This window comes from Salmo salar, chromosome 13 (genome assembly GCF_965601325.2).
Source record: "Salmo salar chromosome 13, fSalSal1, whole genome shotgun sequence".
NCBI classification, from domain to species: Eukaryota; Metazoa; Chordata; class Actinopteri; order Salmoniformes; family Salmonidae; genus Salmo; species Salmo salar.
In genome coordinates this window covers 104,911,360-104,935,240 of record NC_138303.1, presented here as the reverse complement: position 1 = coordinate 104,935,240, position 23,881 = coordinate 104,911,360, and the positions used below count along the sequence as shown (strand labels likewise).

Below are 23,881 nucleotides of genomic sequence, written 5' to 3'. Positions count from 1 at the left end.
TGTTCAGGGGCAGAACGACAGATTTGTACCTTGTCAGCTCGGGGATTCGATCTAGCAACCTTTCGGTTACTGCCCAACGCTCTAACCACTAGGCTACCTGCTGGCCTGCCACCCCTTATATGAACTGTAATTCAGTAAATCTTTGTAATTGTTGCATGTTGCGTTTATATTTTTGTTCAATGTACATAATAAACTCAGCAAAAAAAGAAACATCCTCTCACTGTCAACTGCGTTTATTTTCAGCAAACTTAACATGTGTAAATATTTGTATGAACATAACAAGATTCAACAACTGAGACATAAACTGAACAAGTTCCACAGACATGTGACTAACAGAAAGGGAATAATGTGTCCCTGAACAAAAAGGGGGGTCAAAATCAAAAGTAACAGTCAGTATCTGGTGTGGCCACCAGCTGCATTAAGTACTGCAGTGCATCTCCTCCTCATGGACTGCACCAGATGTGCCAGTTCTTGCTGTGAGATGTTACCCCACTCTTCCACCAAGGCACCTGCAAGTTCCCAGCCATTTCTGGGGGGAATGGCCCTAGCCCTCACCCTCCGATCCAACAGGTTCCAGACGTGCTCAATGGGATTGAGATCTGGGCTCTTCGCTGGCCATGGCAGAACACTGACATTCCTGTCTTGCATGAAATCAGCCATACTGCTCGTTTTGCGCGTGGTGGCATTGTCATGCTGGAGGGCCATGTCAGGATGAGCCTGCAGGAAGGGTACCACATGAGGGAGGAGGATGTCTTCCCTGTAACGGACAGCATTGAGATTGCCTGCAATGACAACAAGCCCAGTCCGATGATTCTGTGACACACCGCCCCAGACCATGACGGACCATCCACCTCCAAATCGATCCCGCTCCAGAGTACAGGCCTCGGTGTAACGCTCATTCCTTCGACGATAAACGCGAATCCGACCATCACCCCTGGTGAGACAAATCCGTGACTCGTCAGTGAAGAGCACTTTTTGCCAGTCCTGTCTGGTCCAGCGACGGTGGGTTTGTGCCCATAGGTGACGTTGTTGCCGGTGATGTCTGGTGAGGACCTGCCTTACAACAGGGCTACAAGCCCTCAGTCCAGCCTCTCTCAGCCTATTGCGGACAGTCTGAGCACTGATGGAGGGATTGTGCTTTCCTGGTGTAACTCGGGCAGTTGTTGTTGCCATCCTGTACCTGTCCTGCAGGTGTGATGTTCGGATGTACTGATCCTGTGCAGGTGTTGTTGCACGTGGTCTGCCACTGCGAGGACGATCAGCTGTCTGTCCTGTCTCCCTGTAGTGCTGTCTTAGGCGTCTCACAGTACGGACATGGCAATTTATTGCCCTGGCCACATCTGCAGTCCTCATGCCTCCTTGCAGCATGCCTAAGGCACTTCACGCCGATGAGCAGGGACCCTGGGAATCTTTCTTTTGGTGTTTTTCAGAGTCAGTAGAAAGGCCTCTTTAGTGTCCTAAGTTTTCATAACTGTGACCTTAATTGCCTACCGTCTCTAAGCTGTTTGTGTCTTAACGACCGTTCCACAGGTGCATGTTCATTAATTGTTTATGGTTCATTGAACAAGCATGGGAAACAGTGATTAAACCCTTTACAATGAAGATATGTGAAGTTATTTGGATTTTTACGAATTATCTTTGAAAGACAGGGTCCTGAAAAAGGGACGTTTCTTTTTTGCCCTACACTACTATAGAAAATGACATTTTACTAGGGTCAGGACCTGACATGAATTCTGACAAAGGCCCTTACTTGACTCTAAAATGTTGTATTCTATACCCATTTGAAGATAAACAAGTTATTAATGTGTTTGATAAGATTAAAGACTCTCTCAGGGGATCCAATTTAAATTTTAGGGGACCCCACATGGGTCCCGGATCCCAAGATTGGGAACCACTGTACTAACTTCTCTCCCTGCTTGCTTCAATTTTTCTCTCTCTCTCTCTCTCTCTCTCTCTCTCTGTGTATCTCCTTTGCCTCCTTCATTGCAGCCTGACCAGCCACTATCTCACTGCTCTCTATAAAGAAAAGGTATTTTGTTATGAGAACTTATAGTTGCCCATCTTTTGACTATCGCTAGCTTAATTTCAGTCAACTGCTCCTGCTGAGATCAAGCTCCGTTCAACATTAGCTTCTAACTTCATCCTTTTAGCCATTGAGTTATAGCTAGCTACCTGGCTAACAGCCAGAGCCCTTGAGTTACCTAGCTAGCTAGACATCTGACTGAAATATCTATTTACCAGTTCTACACTAATTCTCAGAGAGTCAGCGGTTGGGTTGTTTGGGGGATGTCTGTTTCACGGCAGAGAGATGATAAAATAATTCCAACTGTCAGCGGTGTCTCTACTACTTGCCACTGATCTGGGCTGAGCTAGTTCGTTTCACCTCTCGGCCTATGTCGTGTGCGGAATTTCCCGTTGGACAGAGTGGTGAGTGAATGCGCTGCTAACAAGGCAAATCTAGGGGGAGCATGCGAACATAACGAGCATTCACGATTCCACTCGTTCGCAGAGGTAGGCACGATTATAACTCAGATCAAGAAGCCTTCTGAGCGTTGATCAACGTTGGGAATGCAATAATAAGTGGATAAACGATAATCAACAAAAATAAAAAGGTAAGTAAATGCTATTTCACAAATAAAAAGCTGTGTAAACAGCTTTTACGTGTGTTTACCCTCCACTACATCCCTGGTTGGATCTGGAAAAACCCATTCATAAATGTCAATATCCTGCCAGGCAGAATTGAATCTACATTTGTCTGGCATTTTAGCTATCGATGTGACGTTTGGCGCGCGCCTAATCAGTCAGTTCTGTACCTACCTGGCTGAGTGGCAGTGTGGGTTGAATGAGCAAGCCGCCTGGAAAACAGAGCGCGAAACACGTGAGGACATCTGCTTTGCAAGACCAATACATTTCTACTATTTTTCATATTAACATATGTGATCATTTTCTGTTCTCTCATTTTAATTCAAGTACTTATAAAGTACCAACTTGAGAAAATATCTGATTTTCAAGGTATTCCAGTACTTGAATTTCAGAGTTCCAAATTCAAGTACTTTAAGCACCTCAAGCAACTTGTGCGAACCCTGTTTGAAACAAAATACTTACCTGAAGAAGAAAAAAAACATAATACACACAAATTGTTCTCCTATATCCATTTATCAATATTCCACATTTCTACACATTTCCGGAGATTAGCCAGTACACGGTTCACAACGGTGAGGAAAACAATTACTGTTTATTCTATTCCCTCTGTTCTACTCACTCATCATCATAAGAGGGCAAAACTTCCTTAAAGGATTTGATCATGTGTCTCTGCTCATTTGAGGAAGTGTCTGAAAACACACAGACATGAAGCATTGATTCCACCAGGCTGATCGATGAGGCAGCCAGCCCTATTATTATGTTCAAAACAGGGGAAATATTCAGTAGAAAAAGCACCATGTCGTTCAACATATATCAACTAGTGTGTGTCCAAAATGGCACCCTATTCCCTATGTAGGGCACTAAACTGACCAGTAGTGCCCTATAGGGAATAGTGTGCCATTACAGACACAGCACTGCTGGTATCATGGGCCATATGAGGTGACATCAGCCAGACTTAGTCATCTCCCAGTGAATCTCTCTCTGCTCGGTGGGGCAGCTGCTAGTCATGGTGGAGGTGACATCAACCAGACTTAGTCATCTCCCAGTGAATCTCTCTCTGCCCGGAGGGGCAGCTGCTAGTCATGGTGGAGGTGACATCAACCAGACTTAGTCATCTCCCAGTGAATCTCTCTCTGCCCGGAGGGGCAGCTGCTAGTCATGGTGGAGGTGACATCAACCAGACTTAGTCATCTCCCAGTGAATCTCTCTCTGCCCGGAGGGGCAGCTGCTAGTCATGGTGGAGGTGACATCAACCCAGGCTCATAGTTTTGAGTATGAGATGTCTCCTCTAGCCCGAACCGTCGTGACATAAGTTAACCATTAACCAGTTAACCATTTAGTGATGAATCTATTAAAAGGACTTCATCTAGCTCATGTTAAAACCACAGTTTGGCTGGATGATGAATCAATCAACCACTATGGATAGATCGGGATCATAATAATTCTATATTTTACAACATTTTCTAAATTAGTTGCAAAATGTTTTCTTATTATGACACCTTGGCTTGAAACATTACTAAATTAGACGATTGTATATTACAGTAATCATCTCCACCACTACCACCACCACCACCACAATGGCTTTTCTTTTCAGATGTAATGTGTTCCAGGAAGCATATGGCATATGGAGCTGAACTAGGTCAACCATTAACGAACTAACACGAAGCTTCTCAGACAGAGAACACCCAACTGAAGCCCCGCTTCTAATCTACACGGGTAGATATTTCACTGTTGGACTGACCTTAGCTAATGTATGAATGGGCCCTGGTTAATAAGGGTGCACTATAAAGGGAATAGGGCTCCATTTCACATACACCTATGTTTATGGAGCAACAGCTCTCCGTCCCCAGAAATATTTATCTTCAATCTTCTTGTTCAACAACATTTGAATGGATCTTGGAGTAATAACAAACAAATCAATTCACCGCCAGTCAGCCTCAGATGACAGATGGTTGGTTACCTGACGTCACCCGAGCTAGCTAACGCTCAGCTAGCATTATTACTTAATATCGCCACATCGCTTTCTTCTTCTTTACGGGGCCAGCCAAGCCTACTGCCTGCCTGCCGACCAAACCATTTCCCATTTTGTCTTTCCATCAAAGCCATCAAAGAGCACATCATGGCACAGTACAACCTTGCTCCGAGGATAGCGTAGCCTTTGTCTCTTATAGAAAGCTTCTATTGTTGCTCCACTGATTCTAAAAAGGGTGGTTGTGACAGAGCACTCAAGAGCAATGGCCCCTCTTGCACAAGCAGGAGACAATGGCCCCTCTTGCACAAGCAGGAGATAATGGCCCCTCTTGCACAAGCAGGAGACAATGGAACTGCAGATCAAGAAGAATGTTCTCCTATAGCTGTCCCTCTAATGTCATCTAGCAAGCTGGGTATTTCCTGATGGTAGAAAGCATCACAGACATGGCTGATACGATCTAATCATATACAATGTGCTAGTTTAATATTCTGCTAACATTAACATTTCCTGAAGCAAACGTACAGTTGGTTTTAAAAAGAAAGGAGGACCAAGGCACTCTTCAAATAATGAAATGGCCTTCGTCAAGGAGTACCGTATGCAGGAGGTTACATTCAATAACAAACATTTCTGGATTAATCAAAAGTGAAGCCATTATCATTTCACCATCTGACTGTGTGACCTTCAAACCTTCAAACCGAAAGGAAAAGCAATCAACAAAAGCGACAAAACATAGCATATTAAATCCTTAAAACCCTGTAGGTTTGGTTTGAAGGCAGCTAAGCTAGATAAGTCTCAGCACTCTGGATCCTTCTTGCCATGCATGGCCATGGTTCACTGTCTAATCAGAATATTGCTCAACCTGCTTTAACAGAGTCACCTCACTTGGCTGGCTGCTCCCTCTGGCCTGACAGAATTATCTTCTGCATCATAGAGAGACCAGCAGAGCAGAGATTGGGTGAACAGAGCTAGCTACGCAGAGACAGAGAGAGAGGACTCCATTTCATAGAGCACCCACTGCAGAGCAAAACAGAGAGAACAGGGAAGTATCAGTGGCTCAGTGGCATTGGACGGTCATCCACCATTTTGTGATCCTCAAGGTCTGCATGGGCAACCCAGTCCCCCTCCCTGCCCTGCCTGCCTTTACCCTGCTATCTTGTTACACAGATGGGACTGTTTAGCTAGGAGCACAGACCTGGACCAGTTTCTTTTCTCGTTTTCTGCTGTCATAGCTGCCAGAGAAAGGAGAAGTGAAATGTTCTCTCTGCTCGGTGGTTGCCTTGTCACCACAAGGTCTTCTTCAGAAGATAGGTAGACAGAAGAGATTTGAGGATCACAGTTCAGCCACCACCAAATATGGAACTTAATCTCTCTTTGAGATAGCAGTCATGCTGTAGGTTAACCAAGGTTTCCAGAGAAGGCCGTGAGAAGGTTTTACTGATAACACGATGAAACACAAACATACATTTGCAGTGCTTTCAGATGTAGGTAATTGTTTTTTTTCCTGATAAAACCATACAACTCAGGCTTTTAGGCTCACAGCAATAAGGTTCATTAAATATGCCATCCCCAAAAAGTATTAAGTGCACAAACCAATTGCAAGCCATCAGCACAATTATTTAAAAAATGTTATTATTTAAAAAAATATGAAATAACAAACTCGGTGGAGGTACTTCTCACTTGGTTTCTCTGCCCTTTGGGTTGGAGTATTCTCCATGGTCTGAGCTGATACATGTACCTGAGCAACTTCTCCAATGACGCAAACCTCACTTCACTTTGATATTGCTCCTGCTCAAAACACCTGGTCCTGCTCAAAACACCTGGTCCTGCTCAAAACACCTGGTCCTGCTCAAAACACCTGGTCCTGCTCAAAACACCTGGTCCTGCTCAAAACACCTGGTCCTGCTCAAAACAACATTCGGAATACATACAGGCACAGGTAAGCACCGTCAATGTGTCACTGTGTGAAATTATACAGCCTATTTTGTTAAAATGTCACTAATGTAATTTAACCCGAGGCCATATCACAGTTTTATATTTTTACATTTTAGTAATTTAGCAGACGCTCTTATCCAGTGTGACTTACAGTAGTGAGTGCATACATTTTCATACTTTTTCATACTGCATCACAGTGCTTGGCTTGGCATCGTGTCAAGAGTTTCATCATCATTTTTATTAACACACTTACTGGCTACATTAGTTGCTAGAAATGTATTAATAGTAAAGGAAATCTGTGTAGTATTGCAATTGCCTCAAGAAGCAATCATTAAGTGACCATTCATCAATCATTCATCAGTCATTCAGCGATCATTCATTGACCATTCAGCAATCATTCATTGACCATTCAGCAATCATTCAGCGACCATTCAGCGACCATTCAGCGACCATTCATCATTCATTCATCATCAGAGGCATGGCCAATATGAAACAAAAATAATATCCACCTCCCACACTAACAGTTAAACCAGCACATAATTCAACAGTCATCTCACACTATTGACATTTCCATTATCTTACCCAGCTGACTGCTGCTCGCTATTCACAAGGCAGTGGAAATAATCATAATAATGACTAATCCAGAGATCTCAGTCAAAAATCAATCAAAATGGTCTGATTGTCGGAAGTTCTCTCAAGGTCAATTACAAAGCCAAAAGGTTTGCATAAATACAAACAAGTTGAACCACATTTACTATGTGCCCATTAAGAAATTCTTGAGTTCTTTACTACTAGTAAACACGGTAATGATACCTTAAATAAATTAGGTTCTTAGATGTAGTGACCAGTGGATAGGAAAGCCACAAGCCCAGAACGTCTGTTTGAAGCAAAACTCAAGCAAACCCAAACTCAAAACTCAAGCAAAACACAAGCTGTGGCTCTGTTTTCAAAATGTCTTGGATTGTATTTCCCAAAGGGAATGTGCTGGGTCACGGATGAATACGTAGAGTTAAAGAAAGAAAACTGAAGAAGGATGTCCAAGGACATTCTTGGAGAATAACCAGGAAGTGTTTTTCCACAAAGACAATTAGGCCAACTTCAGCAAACCATGATGCATTTAGCATTCCACTACACAACCAAGCAATCCATAACCCATCTCTGTTTGACTTTGGCACCATTTCCCAAAGTTAGGCCAACATAGCCGACCTGCCAATGCTATGTGTCCAATTCAAAATAGATTTGAGGCACATGGATTTCTCCCCTGAGAGGTCACACATTGCAGGCCTACAGAAAGCATGACTATTATTGGTCACTGATGACAGAAACCCACATAGGTGTGAAACAAAGGCTGTGAATAGGTTGTAACAAGGTTGTAACAGGATTAGCCTACTACAAGATTACTACAAGATTACATCAGTTCTCTCTTTCCACACATTGGGGTTTGTCCACTACGTTCAGAGCTTTCATCTCCAGAATCAAACCATTTAATGGTTCTTCTACCTTGCTTCAGTGATGGTCATCATACTGGGTGTCCTCTATTGTTAGACCTAAGGTCAAAGCTCAGTAAATAATGTGTCCTAATCTTTTTCTCTTCATACTTTGAATATATTCTGCTCAATTTAAAGATAAATGAGGGGATGACTGATCTTAAAACATTTTTGCTCTTTATGAGGTGTAAGCAAAATTTCTCATAGTGACGTTCTTTGTGGACGTCTTCCAAAACATTCAGCATTACCGTCGTCTTCCTTTACCTGACATAGCAGATACCAGTTACAGGGTGAAGGTGAGGTTACAAGCTGGTAGGTCTTGAAGTGAACAAAGCAAGACAGTGGACATAGATACAGATCCTACTGGTGGAAACGGGAAAGCCTAACAGAAGTATTACTTTCTAGATGTGAAATTTTGGAACAGTTTTGAAACTGTTTCCGCTGTATGCTAGTCTCTCCTACTTGTATAGGAGAAGTATCTTAAGGTCCCTCTTCAGGTGAGCCAAACCACCCTCTTGAAGAGCAACACAAGACCCATTAATATTAACTTACCAGCGAGACCTCCTTCCCAACTCCTTAAATATTTAATCGGCCTTGGACAGCTTCATTGCTCTGTAGGCTGAGGCCAGTGGATCCCCTTTACAAGACCACTCCTGTTCCCTCTCAAAGAGGGCCTTGTCCCCTGCCACTAGACTGCCTCACAAACTGGCGTCTCCAAAGAATTCAGAATTTTTCCACCGCAGCTCAGCTCGACTCGGCTGACAGAGTTGGTTTACTGTGTCTCGTTTGAGAAACTTATGAAGGATTGTGGATGAGACTGATCAGACTTGCTAACCTATGGGAAAGCTGGTGGCTACTGGCTAAGCCTATAGCAGTCTGATTAAATATGGTTTACTAGATATCTTGAAAACAACATAAAGGCACATAGAGATTCTTCAATTCAGTTCAAAATAGTCCTAGATGTCCACAGACTGCATGCATGTGCAATGATGCCCCATGTCTCATGATCGACACTGTGTCTGGTTTTTTTTAAATGTTGTTTATTTTTTTTATTTAACCTTTATTGAACTAGGCAAGTCAGTTTTGAACAAATTCTTAACTTTGTGTGCCTCATCGCTTCAAAATATATAAATGTAAGTGCACCCTGTCACATACTGAGCAGTAAAAAGAAATCCCATCAGTATATAGTGTAAGATGTTTCTACAGATCGAACAAGGAAGCTCCTTACACAGGCTGACCTTACTAGGGATGTACCTCTGGTACTAACATCTTATGTAATATAAAGTAAATATTATAAAATATTAAAAAACAGTTAAGTAACCTTATTTCATATCCCCTTCCAAAGTTGTTATACAGAGAGAGAAGATGCCATTTGCACTGAAGTGAACCATGACAACAGTAACCAGAATGTCACTTCCACAAGAAAATCACTTCCTTTAACAGTTTAATTTATTCTACCATGATCTGTGCTCTTGTACTTAAATACCAAGAAGAGCTATAATGTGGGTTAGGTTTGATTTACATGCAAGCTAATCAGAAAGCAGGTAAGATGGTAGCTGTGTTTTGCGGTGGCAATTTTTTTAACATTTTTTTTAAATCGCTCAAAATATCCAATATTGACAGAAAGGGGGCCATTCTGAAATAGGGCCATAGCATGAACTACTAAAAGAAAGTGTGTTCACCGTTGCAGTAGGCTAGGCCCTACATCTTATGAGCCAATGCATCATGTCAAGAAAGCACTCACTGGACCATTTCAATTGGCTTTTGTGTCTCTCTCTCCCGTCCCTGCTACGGCCCCAGGTATCTACACTAGAGTGCATCACTCTGCCACTCTGCCTGAGCTCCATTTCATTCTTCCTATATGTCCAAACCGTCACTGAACTAAGAGGTCACATTCATTCTGTTGTTTAATTCTTCTCCTTTTCTTCAGAAGACTGAAATACCTCGCTAAAATCCTGTTATGAAATGTTTATAAAAGTATCTCTTATGATTATAAGAACTTGACTAATGTTCACAAAAGTAAATCCCTTACAACAGAATGGGGATAAAACGTCAAATTATATATAAAATTGTATTTGTCACATTCGTCGACTACAACAAAGTGTAGTTGTTGTCGGCGCATGTGAAATGCTTACTTATGAGCCCTTACTTAAAAAATGCAGAGTTAAAAAGTAAGAAAAATGTGCAAAAGATGTAAAAGGTAATAGTAACACAATAAAATACCAATAACGAGACTATAGACATAGAGTAGCGGTATCGAATCAGTGTGCAGGGGTACGAGGTAGTTGAAGAAATTGAGATGATATGTACATGTAGTTAGGAGTCAAAGTGACTCGGCAATCAGGATAGATAATAAACAGAGTAGCAGCACCGTATGTGAAGAGCGTGAAAGTGTGTCTATGTGTGGCGTGCCTGTGTGTGATGTCAATATTCATGTTTGTGTGTGTAAGCGTATGTAGTGTTTCTATGTGTGTGTTGGGGTGTCAGTGTAGTATGTGTGAGGGTAGAGTCCAGTGAGTGTGCATAGAGCCGGTGCATAGAGCCAGTGCATAGCATAGAGCCGGTGCAAATACAAAGGGGTCAATGCAAATAGTCAGGGTAGCCATGGTAGTTGTCCTGGCACCACACTGCCAGTTCTCCGACCTCCTCTCTATAGTCGTGCACGACCATGCAGTCGTGGGTGAACAGGGAGTACAGGAGGGGACTAAGCACGCACCCCTGAGGGTCCCGTGTTGAGGGTCAGCGTGGCGGATGTGTTGTTGCCTACCCTCACCACCTGGGGGCATCCTGTCAGGAAGTCCAGGATCCAGTTGCAGAGGGAGGTGTTCATGGTGTTGGGCACTATGGTGTTGAACACTGAGCTGTAGTCAATGTACAGCATTCTCACATAGGTTTTCCTTTTGTCCAGGTGGGAAAGGGCAGTGTGGAAGGAGCAGTATGCAAATTGCAGTGGGTCTGGATGATAGTGTTGATGTGATCCATGATCAGCGTTTCAAAGCCTTTCATGGCTACAGATGTGAGTGCTACGGGTTTAGACAGGTTACCTTGCCGTTCTTGGGCATAAGGACTGTGGTGGTCTGCTTGAAACATGCAGGTATTACAGACTGGGTCAGGGAGAGGTTGCATGCTCTGAGTATGCGTCCTGGTAATCCATCTGTTAACCTGAATGTTAACCTGTTTAAAAGGTGTTAGTCACATCGGCTACAGAGAGCGTGATCACACAGTCATCAGGAACAACTGGTGCTCTTGTGCATGGTTAAGTGTTGCTAGCCTCGAAGCAAACATAGAAAGCATTTAGCTTGTCTGGTAGTCTCGCGTCACTGGGCAGTTTGCGGCTTTGCGGCTTTGTAATCCGTGATAGTTTGCAATCCCTGCCACATCAGCGTCAGAGCCAATGTAGTAGGAATCGATTTTAGTCTGGTATTGACGCTTAGCCTGTTTGATGGTTCGGAGGGCATAGCGGGATTTCTTATAAGTGTCCGGATTAGTGTCCCGCTCCTTGAAAGTGGCAACTCTAGCCTTTAGCTCAATTCAAATGTTGCCTGTAATCCATGGCTTCTGGTGGAGATACGTACGGTCACTGTGGGGACGATGTCGTCGATGCACTTATTAATGAAGCCAGTGACTGATGCGGTAAACTCTTCAATGTCTTTGGATGCATCCCTGAACATATTGGAGTCTGTACTAGTGAAACAGTCCTGTAGTTTAACATCTGCTTCATTGGACCACTTCCGTATTAAGCGCATCTCTGGTACTTCCTGTTTGCGTTTTTGCTTGTATGCAGGAATCAGGAGGATAGAGTTATGGTCAGATTTGGCAAATGGAGGGCGAGGGAGAGCCTTGTATGTGTCTCTGTGTGTGGAGTAAAGGTGGTCTAGGTTCATATCAATAGTGTGGAGTAAAGGTGGTCTAGGTTCATATCAATAGTGTGGAGTAAAGGTGGTCTAGGTTCATATCAATAGTGTGGAGTAAAGGTGGTCTAGGTTCATATCAATAGTGTGGAGTAAAGGTGGTCTAGGTTCATATCAATAGTGTGGAGTAAAGGTGGTCTAGGTTCATATCAATAGTGTGGAGTAAAGGTGGTCTAGGTTCATATCAATAGTGTGGAGTAAAGGTGGTCTAGGTTCATATCAATAGCGTGGAGTAAAGGTGGTCTAGGTTCATATCAATAGTGTGGAGTAAAGGTGGTCTAGGTTCATATCAATAGTGTGGAGTAAAGGTGGTCTAGGTTCATATCAATAGTGTGGAGTAAAGGTGGTCTAGGTTCATATCAATAGCGTGGAGTAAAGGTGGTCTAGGTTCATATCAATAGTGTGGAGTAAAGGTGGTCTAGGTTCATATCAATAGCGTGGATTAAAGGTGGTCTAGGTTCATATCAATAGTGTGGAGTAAAGGTGGTCTAGGTTCATATCAATAGTGTGGAGTAAAGGTGGTCTAGGTTCATATCAATAGCGTGGATTAAAGGTGGTCTAGGTTCATATCAATAGCGTGGAGTAAAGGTGGTCTAGGTTCATATCAATAGTGTGGAGTAAAGGTGGTCTAGGTTCATATCAATAGCGTGGATTAAAGGTGGTCTAGGTTCATATCAATAGCGTGGAGTAAAGGTGGTCTAGGTTCATATCAATAGTGTGGAGTAAAGGTGGTCTAGGTTCATATCAATAGCGTGGAGTAAAGGTGGTCTAGGTTCATATCAATAGCGTGGAGTAAAGGTGGTCTAGGTTCATATCAATAGCGTGGATTAAAGGTGGTCTAGGTTCATATCAATAGCGTGGAGTAAAGGTGGTCTAGGTTCATATCAATAGTTGTATAGGAGTAAAAGTCGCCTTGTTTAATTTGGAAAGACTTTGAGGTGCTTTCGGTGGCTTAATCCTTCCTACAGCAGGGAAGGATTAAGTAATAGCCTAATGCATTGTCGGTAAGTACAATGAGGAAGTAGACTAAATATTTTGGCATTAATGCTGAAGAAAAACAAAACTACTTTGATAAGGAAATGCACTTTAACCCCCAGAGTGTCAACACAACTTCTGGAGGTCTTGGACAATCCATCAGAATTAGGTTACTGTGTAATGCTGGAGATCTGCTAACTTCATCCAGATTGGTTGAGACTAAAAATAGCCTAGACATGAGGTTCACAGAGATGTTCTATCAGTGATCCATTGTGATCATAGCATAATATGTAGGCTATAATGCAGCTAACTTGGGTCGGAAGTATCCTTCTTCAAGGTGGAAGCTATTTGCATTGTACAGGAATGACTGATCTGTAAAAGATCAAGACTACAGCATGAAGTCTTGCAAGAACACAACTTCCCAGCAAATACCAAAATGTGCCCTGCTCTGAAGCCATCTAGCCCACATATTTTCAGTCCAAACATCCCAGCTAGCTCCTCCTTCAGAACCTGTTTCCCTTGACATGTGAGACTGAGACTAGCGCCACCATTTTGATTGCCTCCTAGCCCACAGCCCACAGTTGTCACAGAGTGTATAGTTCAGTCTCCTTGTCAGCAAGATTTCACCGTGGCCACAGTGAGTGAGTCTGCAGGAGAGTAAGGCACACATTGCCTTCTCTTGACTGAGTGAATGACATACGGTACACACCAGTTAAACTGAGGTTGAGAACTACATGTACTGTACATGCTGAGAACATAAGTACATAAATAACAAATCGATTAACAAACAACTATTCAAACTCTAAATCTCAAAACAATGTGTAATAAAACATGTAAATTGTTCATTTTACTTTTTGGATAGCTCTGTCTATCTAATTTACTGTAGCCTAAATTGACGAATAGCCATATGGCATAGCCTGCATGGTGAAACGGTTGAAGTGTAGCAAACTGCTTTTGAAAGTTGTCTACTTTACTCTCAAGAACTTTGTAAGACTGCACTCCTCTGTGTGTGTGTGTGTGTGTGTGTGTGTGTGTGTGTGTGTGTGTGTGTGTGTGTGTGTGTGTGTGTGTGTGTGTGTGTGTGTGGTGTGTGTGTGGTGTGTGTGTGTGTGTGTGTGTGTGGTGTGTGTGTACACTGTTTGGGGAACACCACTTTGTAGAGCATGAACAACCTGCAGCTACAACCACTACATTATTAAACATTAAAATTCCCATCTCATCCATGTGTGTCTGAGACTGTCCTCCTCTCACCAGCACATTGACAGCTCCAAACCATCACAGACTAGACCTACCACTGGGACCCATAATAACACTCCTAAAGTACCCTACATTTACCCCTAAACTCAATGGCAATAATAGAACAGGTGGAAAGGAAATTAATCAAATGAATCCAAAATAGAATATAAACTTCACCTTGACTTGTTCTCATAAATCACTATAAATAAAACTAACAATACTTGGAGATATCCATAAAGACTTCCAGACTATAGCTACATTAACCCTGTAACAACCCAAAATTGGCTGCTGTACAGGAGAAGAAAGTCAACCTTTGTTCTTCCGTGAAGGCTCCTGTCTGACTCCAGGCTCTCCTCTGAGACTCATCTGCCTTCCTCCATTTTATGGTGAAGCCCCAATGACATACCTGACTTCAGAGCCTTGGCTGACAGCATAACATCCAAAACAGTTCTGCTTACAGCGCCACATCAGACTCAGAATACATTTAAAAAAGAAGTCAAACTGATCATACTGATATTTCATCCATGAAACTCGTAGCTAGATAGTTCCAATCATATGGAGAACCATATTAAATCCACATCAGATTAGATTGTAATTGAAGGAATAAACCATCGGCAGCATAACATAGTGGACATGGAGTGTCTGGACATGTACCAGCGGCTATGCCAGCCAGACTGTCGCTAATGGAGGCTGGGCTCTCTCTTTCTGCTCTGGCTGGGAGTGGGAGAGGGGGTAGAGCAGTCCGTGCAATGGCTTCTCCTTGGAGCAATCGCACAACACAGCCGGGGGACCGACAGCTAAATCTCCTGACTCTTCCCGACCTAGCGCAACTCACAGCCTCGGCTTTCTTATTTCCTCCTTATCCAGTTTGACAAGAACACGAAAGATAGATAGCGAGATAGCTACACGAATGGAAGGTTGGTAGAATATTGGTAGAAGAAGCTAGTTGACTTTGACTACCATGGTTTCCAGCGCCAGCCAGTTCGAGCGGTCGTTTGTCCACCCGTTTATTCACGCTCGCCCAGGCTGGCTCAAGCAAGTCACCACGTCTGGTGCTACACTAACTAAGAAAGGAGATAAGCTCTTTCCAGGTCATTCACGAGGCGCTCTCTCTGTCTCCAAATTATTCCATCTATCAAACAACGACGTACTCGTGAACCATGAACCCAAGCGAGCAGTGATCTTGAACAAACTGGTACATTTTATTATAAACTCACAGTTACGTCTTCTTCTGGTGGAGAAGCGATCTTCTACATAAAAGTTGTCCTGTATTTCATGCGTTCGCCCGGTCTAATGGATGAACGCCATGTTTCCTGCTTCTCCTTTGCTGCAGCTGCAGATGACCTGAGATCCGCCTGTCTCTGAATAATGAGCAACCACAGAGACAAGGAAGACAATCTGCAAAGCAGGCAACACAAAGAAGTTTTGGAGACTAGCAAGCACCAGAGGGTGCACAAGAGTTTGCGATGAGACGACAGGAAAGGAACAGCAGCAGGATGATGGTCAACGTGTGTATCCTCTGAGCAACTCATCACAACGTGTGTATCCTCTGAGCAACTCGTCACAACGTTTGTATATTCTGAGCAACTCGTCACAACGCGTGTATCCTCTGAGCAACTCATCCTTCACCGAGTCAAATTAAACCCCAGTCTCAGGCAGCCATGAATGGGCGTCGTTATCAGCTAGAGAGGGAATCTAGTGCATGAATATAGAAGTTATATCCATATGCACACGTCATGAGGGTTATCAACAGTTCACAGACTGAAACTGGGTAATGATGCTGGATATTGTATCCCACATCCAACCTGACAGACAGACAGACAGACAGACAGACAGACAGATTAGCCAAACAGACATACTAGATTAGACAGACAGACAGACAGACAGACTAGATTAGATTAGATTAGGCAGACAGACAGACAAGCAGGGAGAATTGAAGAGACTATAATAGAACAATGTAGTGTAGAATAGAATAGCATATTGGCTTCCCCACCACCCTTGTCTCCCATTGTGTAATAAAGTACATGTGCATGTGTTATAAACAGATTCAGGACACATTTTTAAAAAATCACAGTAGCTTAAATATGACTAATAAAGTCCATGATGATCCCCTTGGCTGCTGTAGTCAATGTTGCTCTACCATCAAGATGCTAACGAAGGGGAAGCAAGTAGGATATCCTGTTTTCATCCTGTATTGGTGGAGTGAGAGTGAGAGAGAGAAGAATGAACTACCTCTCAAAATAGAAGGAACGTAACAGAGTTAAACTTTCCTGATGAGTTAGAATATCATGTTCGAAATTCTGCCAGAGCCCTCCAAGACTATTATAAATGTCCAGGTAGCCTATAGTGTAGCAAGCTGTTTAGCAATGTAATTAACACCCACAACAATTGTCTAGACTCATTTTCTACTTTTGTGTTTTCATTACTGTGTAATTATTCTTCGAAGTACATTGTAATAAGTATTGTATTTACTTGTTTTTACCGTGCATAAAATAGAGTTATGTTGGTTATGATAATCATTTTATGATGGATAATTGTGAGACTTTCTGGACACAGAAATACTACATTAATGAATTATGCTTTGTCTGAAATGTTTTCATGTCATTCATGAATTATAAACAACTTTGGTTATAGAAGTGGGGGGGACATAACTTTTTATATATATATATATATTTAGCCTGTCAGATAAACACTGCAAACAGCCTACCCAACCGCCTGGAGGTGTCCGCATGGTCCTTAAGCACATCGTTGCCTCGTTTTGTATCACATTCCAATGATAAAACTAAGGGGAACAAAAAATGCAATTTCAGAATGTGCGGGGACATGTCCCCAGTGAAAGTGTTAAATCCACTTCAAATAGTGTAGATGAAGGGGAGGAGACATGTTAAAGAAGAATTTTGAAGCCTTGAGACAATTGAGACATGTATTGTGTATTTGCGCCATTCAGAGGGTGGGGGCAAGACAAAAAATGTAAGTGCCTTTCAACAGGGTATGGTAGTAGGTGCCAGGCGCACCGGTTTGGATCAAGAACTGCAACGCTGCTGGGTTTTTCACGCTCAACAGTTTCTCATATGTATCACAAATGGTGCACCACCCAAAGGACATCCAGCCAACTTGACAACTGTGGGAAGCATTGGAATAAGAATTTGTTCTTAACTGACCAGTTAAATAAAGGTTAAATAAAAATAAAATATAAAAAATTGGAGACAACAAGGGCCAGCATCCCTGTGGAACGCTTTGAAATCCTTGTAGAGTCCGTGCCCCGACGAATTGAGATTGTTTTGAGGGCAAAAGGCGGGATGTGGTTCATTTTAAAATACTTCTGCGTCAGCAAAGGATATTCATGAGAATCCTCGCCGAGAGGAGGCTATCGAGGAGTGGAGGACACTTCATAATTCGCCAACTAACAAATTGATACTCTCCTTGACGCTTGACCACTTTTTGGTTTCCAGGTCAAGGAGGAAAGGAGGACAGAGGAGTCGAGGAGAGGACGGACTTTTGCCAAATTGTGAATCTCCCAGAGGGAGCAGGTGTGTCAGGAAATGGGAGGATCCATCTTGACTCCATCTTGGTCAGAAATGAGGGGACTCGATTAATGCCCCAGGCATGCCCTGGGTGAACTGGGTTAGCGTTGACTGCATTTGATTTGGAGCCGGGTGCCCCGTTCTGGCCATAAGAGGCTTTTCCAGCAAGACAATAACCCCAAGCACTAATAAAAATCCACAATGAAATGGTTATTGACCACAAAATCAACATTTTGCAATGGCCGTCTCAGTCTCCAGACTTGACCCCATTGAAAACCTGTGGTTTGAATTGAAGAAGGCAGTCCATAAGAGCAGACGAAGGAAATCAAGGATCTGGATAGATTTAGTATGGAGGAATGGTCTGAGACAGGGATCATCAACTAGATTCAGCTGGGGACTATTTTTTTTCTTGAGTGGATGGTCAGGAGGCCGGAACATAATTATAAATATTTTGTTGGCTGTAAATTGACAGCAAGAAGACCAAACAGATATAGCATTTGACTAAAACATAATCATTTCAAATCGTGCTTAAATTTGTATACGATCATGTGTCTCTCTATTATTGTCACGCCCTGACCATAGAGATCCTTATTGATCTCTATGTTTGGTTAGGTCAGGGTGTGACTCGGGTGGGAAAATCTATGTTTTCTGTTTCTTTGTTTTTGGGCCGAGTGTGGTTCCCAATCAGAGGCAGCTGTCTATCGTTGTCTCTGATTGGGAATCATACTTAGGCAGCCTGTTTTATTCCTGTGTTTGTGGGAGGTTGTTTTCTGTTTAGCATCTGTTGCCTGACAGAACTGTGCGTTTTCGTTTTTCACCTTTTGTTATTTTGTTTGAGTGTGTTGTGATAGTAAAGAATCAGGAGCACTTACCACGCTGCGCTTTGGTCCACTTCTCCATCTAACGACGACTGTTACAGAACCTCCCACCAAAAACGGACCAAGCAGCGTGGCCAGGATAGGTGGACATGGGAGGACATCCTGGATGGCAAAGGATCCTGGACGTGGGAGGAGATCCAGGCCGGATGGGATCGCCTCCCATGGGAACAGGTGGAAGCAGCGAGGGAGGAACGGCGACGAGATCGGGAGTCATGGCAACTCGGGAAGCCCGAGAGGCAACTCGGGGAGATTGACGGAGTCAGGGTTAAGACCTGAGCCAACTCCCCGTGCTTACCGTGGGGAGCGTGTGACCAGTCAGGCACCGTGTTATGCGGTGATGTGCACCGTTTCGCCGGTGCGCATTCACAGCCTGGTGCGCTCGTTGCCGGCTCCCCGCACTTGCTGGGCTAAAGTGAGCATCCAGCCAGGACGGGTTGTGCCAGCACTACGCTCCAGACCTCCAGTGCACCTCCACGGCCCAGGATATTCTGCGCCAGCTCTACGCACTGTGTCGCCAGTGCGCTTTCACAGCCCAGTTCGTCCTGTGCCAGTGGCCCGCACTTACCGGGCTAAAGTAAGCATCCACCCATGACGGGTTGTGCCAGCCCTATGCTCCAGACCTCCAGTGCGCCTCCACGGCCCAGTATATCCTGTGCCAGCTCCGCGCACCCGGTCTTCAGTGCGTCTCCCCAGTCCGGTAAGACCTGTTCCGGCTCCACGTACGAAGCCTCCAGTGATGATCCATGGTCCGAAGCCTCCAGTGATGATCCATGGCACGAAGCCTCCAGTGATGATCCATGGCCCGGAGCCTCCAGTGATAATCCATGGCACGAAGCCTCCAGTGATGATCCATGGCCCGGAGCCTGTAGGGATGATCCATGGCACGAAGCCTCCAGTGATGATCCATGGCCCGGAGCCTGTAGGGATGATCCATGGCCCGGAGCCTCCAGTGATAATCCATGGCACGAAGCCTCCAGTGATGATCCATGGCCCGGAGCCTGTAGGGATGATCCATGGCACGAAGCCTCCAGTGATAATCCATGGCCCGGACCCTCCAGTGTTGATCCATGGCGCGGAGCCTGTAGCGACGATCCATGGCGCGGAGCCTGCAGCGACGGTCTCCAGTACGAAGCCTCCAGCGACGGTCGGCAGTCCGGAGCCTCCAGCGATGGTTGGCAGTTCAGAGCCTCCAGCGTGGGTTCCCAGTCCAGAGCCCCCGGCGATGATCTACGGTACGGTTCCTCCGGCAACGATCAAGGGTCCGGAGCCTCCGGCGACGATCCACGGTCCGGTTCCACAAAAGTGGGGGGAGCCCCAAGCGGAGGGGGATCTGCATCCCACCAAGAGGAGATGCCCACCCCCCTATAGGTTCAGGTTTGCGGCCGGAGTCCGCACCTTTGGGGGGGGTACTGTCACACCCTGACCTTAGAGATCCTTATTATTCTCTATGTTTGGTTAGGTCAGGGTGTGACTCGGGTGGGAAAATCTATGTTTTCTGTTTCTTTGTTTTTGGGCCGAGTGTGGTTCCCAATCAGAGGCAGCTGTCTATCGTTGTCTCTGATTGGGAATCATACTTAGGCAGCCTGTTTTCTTCCTGTGTTTGTGGGAGGTTGTTTTCTGTTTAGCATCTGTTGCCTGACAGAACTGTGCGTTTTCGTTTTTCGCCTTTTGTTATTTTGTTTGAGTGTGTTGTGATAGCAAAGAATCAGGAGCACTTACCACGCTGCGCTTTGGTCCACTTCTCCATCTAACGACGACCGTTACAATTATGTGTGAGAATACTTGGGAACAGATTTCCAAAATTAAAAGCTGATTTCCTGGTGCTTTTATTATAGCTAAGAATGAAAAGAAAAAATATAATATACAGTACATATATATATATTGTTGTTCAGAATACTTGGGGGGCCAAATAAACCACCAGTTGGGGAACCTTCCTCTCCCAATGTCTTCTCCAAGCTCATAAAACATTTTAGAGAAAGGCACCGTGTCGTTATGCTCGGGAGGGTGCTAGACTGCGAGGCGATGCTAGAGTATTGAAAACAGACGTGACAATAATTGTTATCAATATATCTTTTTAGAGATGTTTTGTATTAATTTTTAAACAAAATACCTTTCTCTGAGCAATTGTATTAGTATAAAATTATAAACATTTCAATTTTTTTGGTGCATACAATATAGCTCAGTATTTGTGTTATTGGTTTTATAGAGCTTTCTTTTGCTCATCTTCATCAAGGGTGCTAATAATTATTGACCTGAATGTATATGTCTATATAACTACAGTACATCTCTATAACTATACTGAAGTGGTGAATGAAACTTCATCAGATGACTGATGGGATCACAGATATGACTAGTACATAATGTATCATCACACACACACAGACACACAGACACACAGACAAACACACAGACACGCACGCACGCACGCACGCACGCACGCACGCACGCACACACACACACACACACACACACACAGAGAGACAGACGGGATAACAGATATGACTAGTACATACTGTATCATCACACACACACACACACACACACACACACACACACACACACACACACACACACACACACACACACACAGAGACAGATGGGATAACAGATATGACTAGTACATACTCTATCATCTCACACACACACACACACACACACACACACACACACACACACACACACACACACATACACACACACACACACACGCACACACACACACATTCACACAGACGGGATAACAGATATGACTACATACATACTGTAGTATCACACATACACTAAATATACATGGTATGTGGACACCCCTTCAAATGAGTGGTTTTCGGCTATTTCAGCCACATCCGTTGCTGACAGGTGTATAAAATCGAGCACACAGCTATGCAATCCCCATAGACAAACATTGGCAGTAGAATGGCCTTACTGAAGAGCTCAGTGACTTTCAACGTGGCACCGTCACGGGATGCCACCTTTCCAACAAGTCAGTTCGTCAAATTTCTGCCCTGCTAGAGCTGCCCCAGTCAACTGTAAGTGCTGTTATTGTGAGGTGGAAACCTCTAGGAGCAACAACGGCTTGGCCGCGAAGTGGTAGGACGCACAAGCTCACAGAACGGGACCGTCGAGTGCTGAAGCGCATAAGAATCATCTGTCCTTGTTTGCAACACTCACTACGAGTTCCAAACTGCCTCTGGATGCAACGTCAGCACAAGAACTGTTCGTCAGGAGCTTCATGAAATAGGTTTACATGGCCAAGCAGCTGCACAGAAGCCTAAGATCACCATGCGCAATGCCATTGGACTCTGGGGCAGTGGAAATGCGTTCTCTGGAGTGGTGAATCACGCTTCACCCTCTGGCAGTCCAACGGATAAATCTGGGTTTGGTAGATGCCAGGAGAACGCTACCTGCCTGAATGTATAGTGCCAATTGTAAAGTTTGGTGGAGGAGGAATAATGGTCTGGGGCTGTTATTCATGGTTCGAGCAAGTCCCGAACGATACAACATTCTAGGCGATTCTAGCCTTTTCCTGTTTCAGCAAGACAATGTTCCATACAGAAATGGTTTGTCGAGATTGGTGTGGAATAACTTGACTGGCCTGCACAGAGCCCTGACCTCAACCCCATCGAACTCCTTTGTGATGAATTGGAACACTGACTGCGAGCCAGACCGAATCCCCCAGCATCAATGCCCGACCTCACTAATGCTCTTGTGGCTGAATGGAAGCAAGTCTCCGCAGCAATGTTCCAACATCTATTGGAAAGCCTTCCCAGAAGAGTGGATGCTGTTATAGCAGCAAAGTGGGGACCAATTCCATATTAATGCCATGATTTTGGAATGAGATGTTCGACTAGCAGGTGTCCACATCCTTTTGGTCATGTAGTGTACAGTAACAATTCATCCCTACTAACATGATGACGTGTGTAGCTCTGTGAACGTCCTGTAGCCTACGCAGTAGGCCGGGAATCCATATGGTCAAAAGCACTGATGAGGGTTCCAAGATTGTTGTTGTTGTGAAAGTGAGTAATCCTAATTTGGCAACCTCCTCACCAATTTTGAGCACTCCTCTGTGACTTTAGTTATTTTTCTTCTTCACATTTACCACAGAGAAGATTACAGAGATCCACAAGCCTTGTTGTAGGCCTAAGATAGCCTTTGCTGGAGTGTAGGAATGTGTTCCGAAATGTAAGGAGATCCTTGTAAAAGACACAGCCGCGGCCAGGGTTGAGAGTTGGTTGTGATTCCCAGGGGTGCTGGAAAGGTGGCTGGGTCTATCACGCTGATACGACATATGGCTGCTGAGGAAAATCTGGTTAATGTGGGCGGAGTCCCAAATGGTAACCCATTTCAAATACAGTGCACTACTTTTAACCAGGGCTCATAGGGTAGTGCACTGTCTATGAGGGATAGGCTGCTATTTGGGATGTAACTCAGGACAGACTGCACCGGGAAACACCAACCGTTTCCACGTCCCCTCTGTGCCTCAGTGCCAGGCCTTCCTCCAGCGCAGGCAGCTAAAAACAGACAGGCGGACGTCACAGATTCACATGGTTCCACTGTGGGAGGGTGGGAGGTCAAATCAAAATCAAATCAAACGCTATTGGTCGCGTACACATATTTAGCAGATGTTATTGTAGGTGTAGTGAAATGCTTGGGTTCCTAGCTCCAACAGTGTAGTAATATCTAACAATTCACAACAATACACACAGATCTAAAAGTAAAAGAATGGAATTAAGAAATATATAAATATTAGGATGACCAATGTCGGAGTCCAGAGAATAAATATATATATGTGATGGGATGTATGGACATTATAGACATTATGGTCAGTATGTGGATAGAATATTTAGTATATCTGTAGAATACGTAGGATAGAATAGTATATAGAGAACAATAGTTGAATAGGATGGTCTTGACTAGAATACAGTATATACATTTGAAATGAGTAAAACAGTATTTAAACATTATTCAAGTGACCAGTGTTCCATTATTAAAGTGATCAGTGATTCCATATCTGTGTACATTGGGCAGCAGCGTCTAAGGTGCAGAGTTGAGTAACCAACCATGGGAGGGGAGAGGGGAGGAGAGGGGGAGGCACAGAGGAGAGGGGAGGAGAGGGTGAGGCACAGAGGAGAGGGGAGGAGAGGGGGAGGCACAGAGGAGAGGGGAGGAGAGGGGGAGGCACAGAGGAGAGGGGAGGAGAGGGTGAGGCACAGAGGAGAGGGGAGGAGAGGGTGAGGCACAGAGGAGAGGGGAGGAGAGGGTGAGGCACAGAGGAGAGGGGAGGAGAGGGTGAGGCACAGAGGAGAGGGGAGGAGAGGGTGAGGCA

General features: G+C 44.3%; 1 protein-coding gene across 3 annotated transcripts in view; it reads right to left on the bottom strand.

Annotated features, from left to right (window-relative positions):
• Window positions 1-15,544, bottom strand: part of LOC106568460 (zinc finger protein 462) — an 83,906-nt gene extending 68,362 nt beyond the window's left edge. For 2 of the 3 annotated variants that reach the window (XM_014138829.3, XM_082960547.1), the window contains exon 1: window positions 15,374-15,543. The gene's annotated coding sequence lies outside the window, so the exon portion shown is untranslated. Of the gene's footprint in view, window positions 1-15,373 lie in introns of all 3 variants that reach the window. The other variant, XM_082960546.1, reaches the window with a different exon arrangement.
• Between the last annotated feature and the right edge of the window lie 8,337 nt (window positions 15,545-23,881).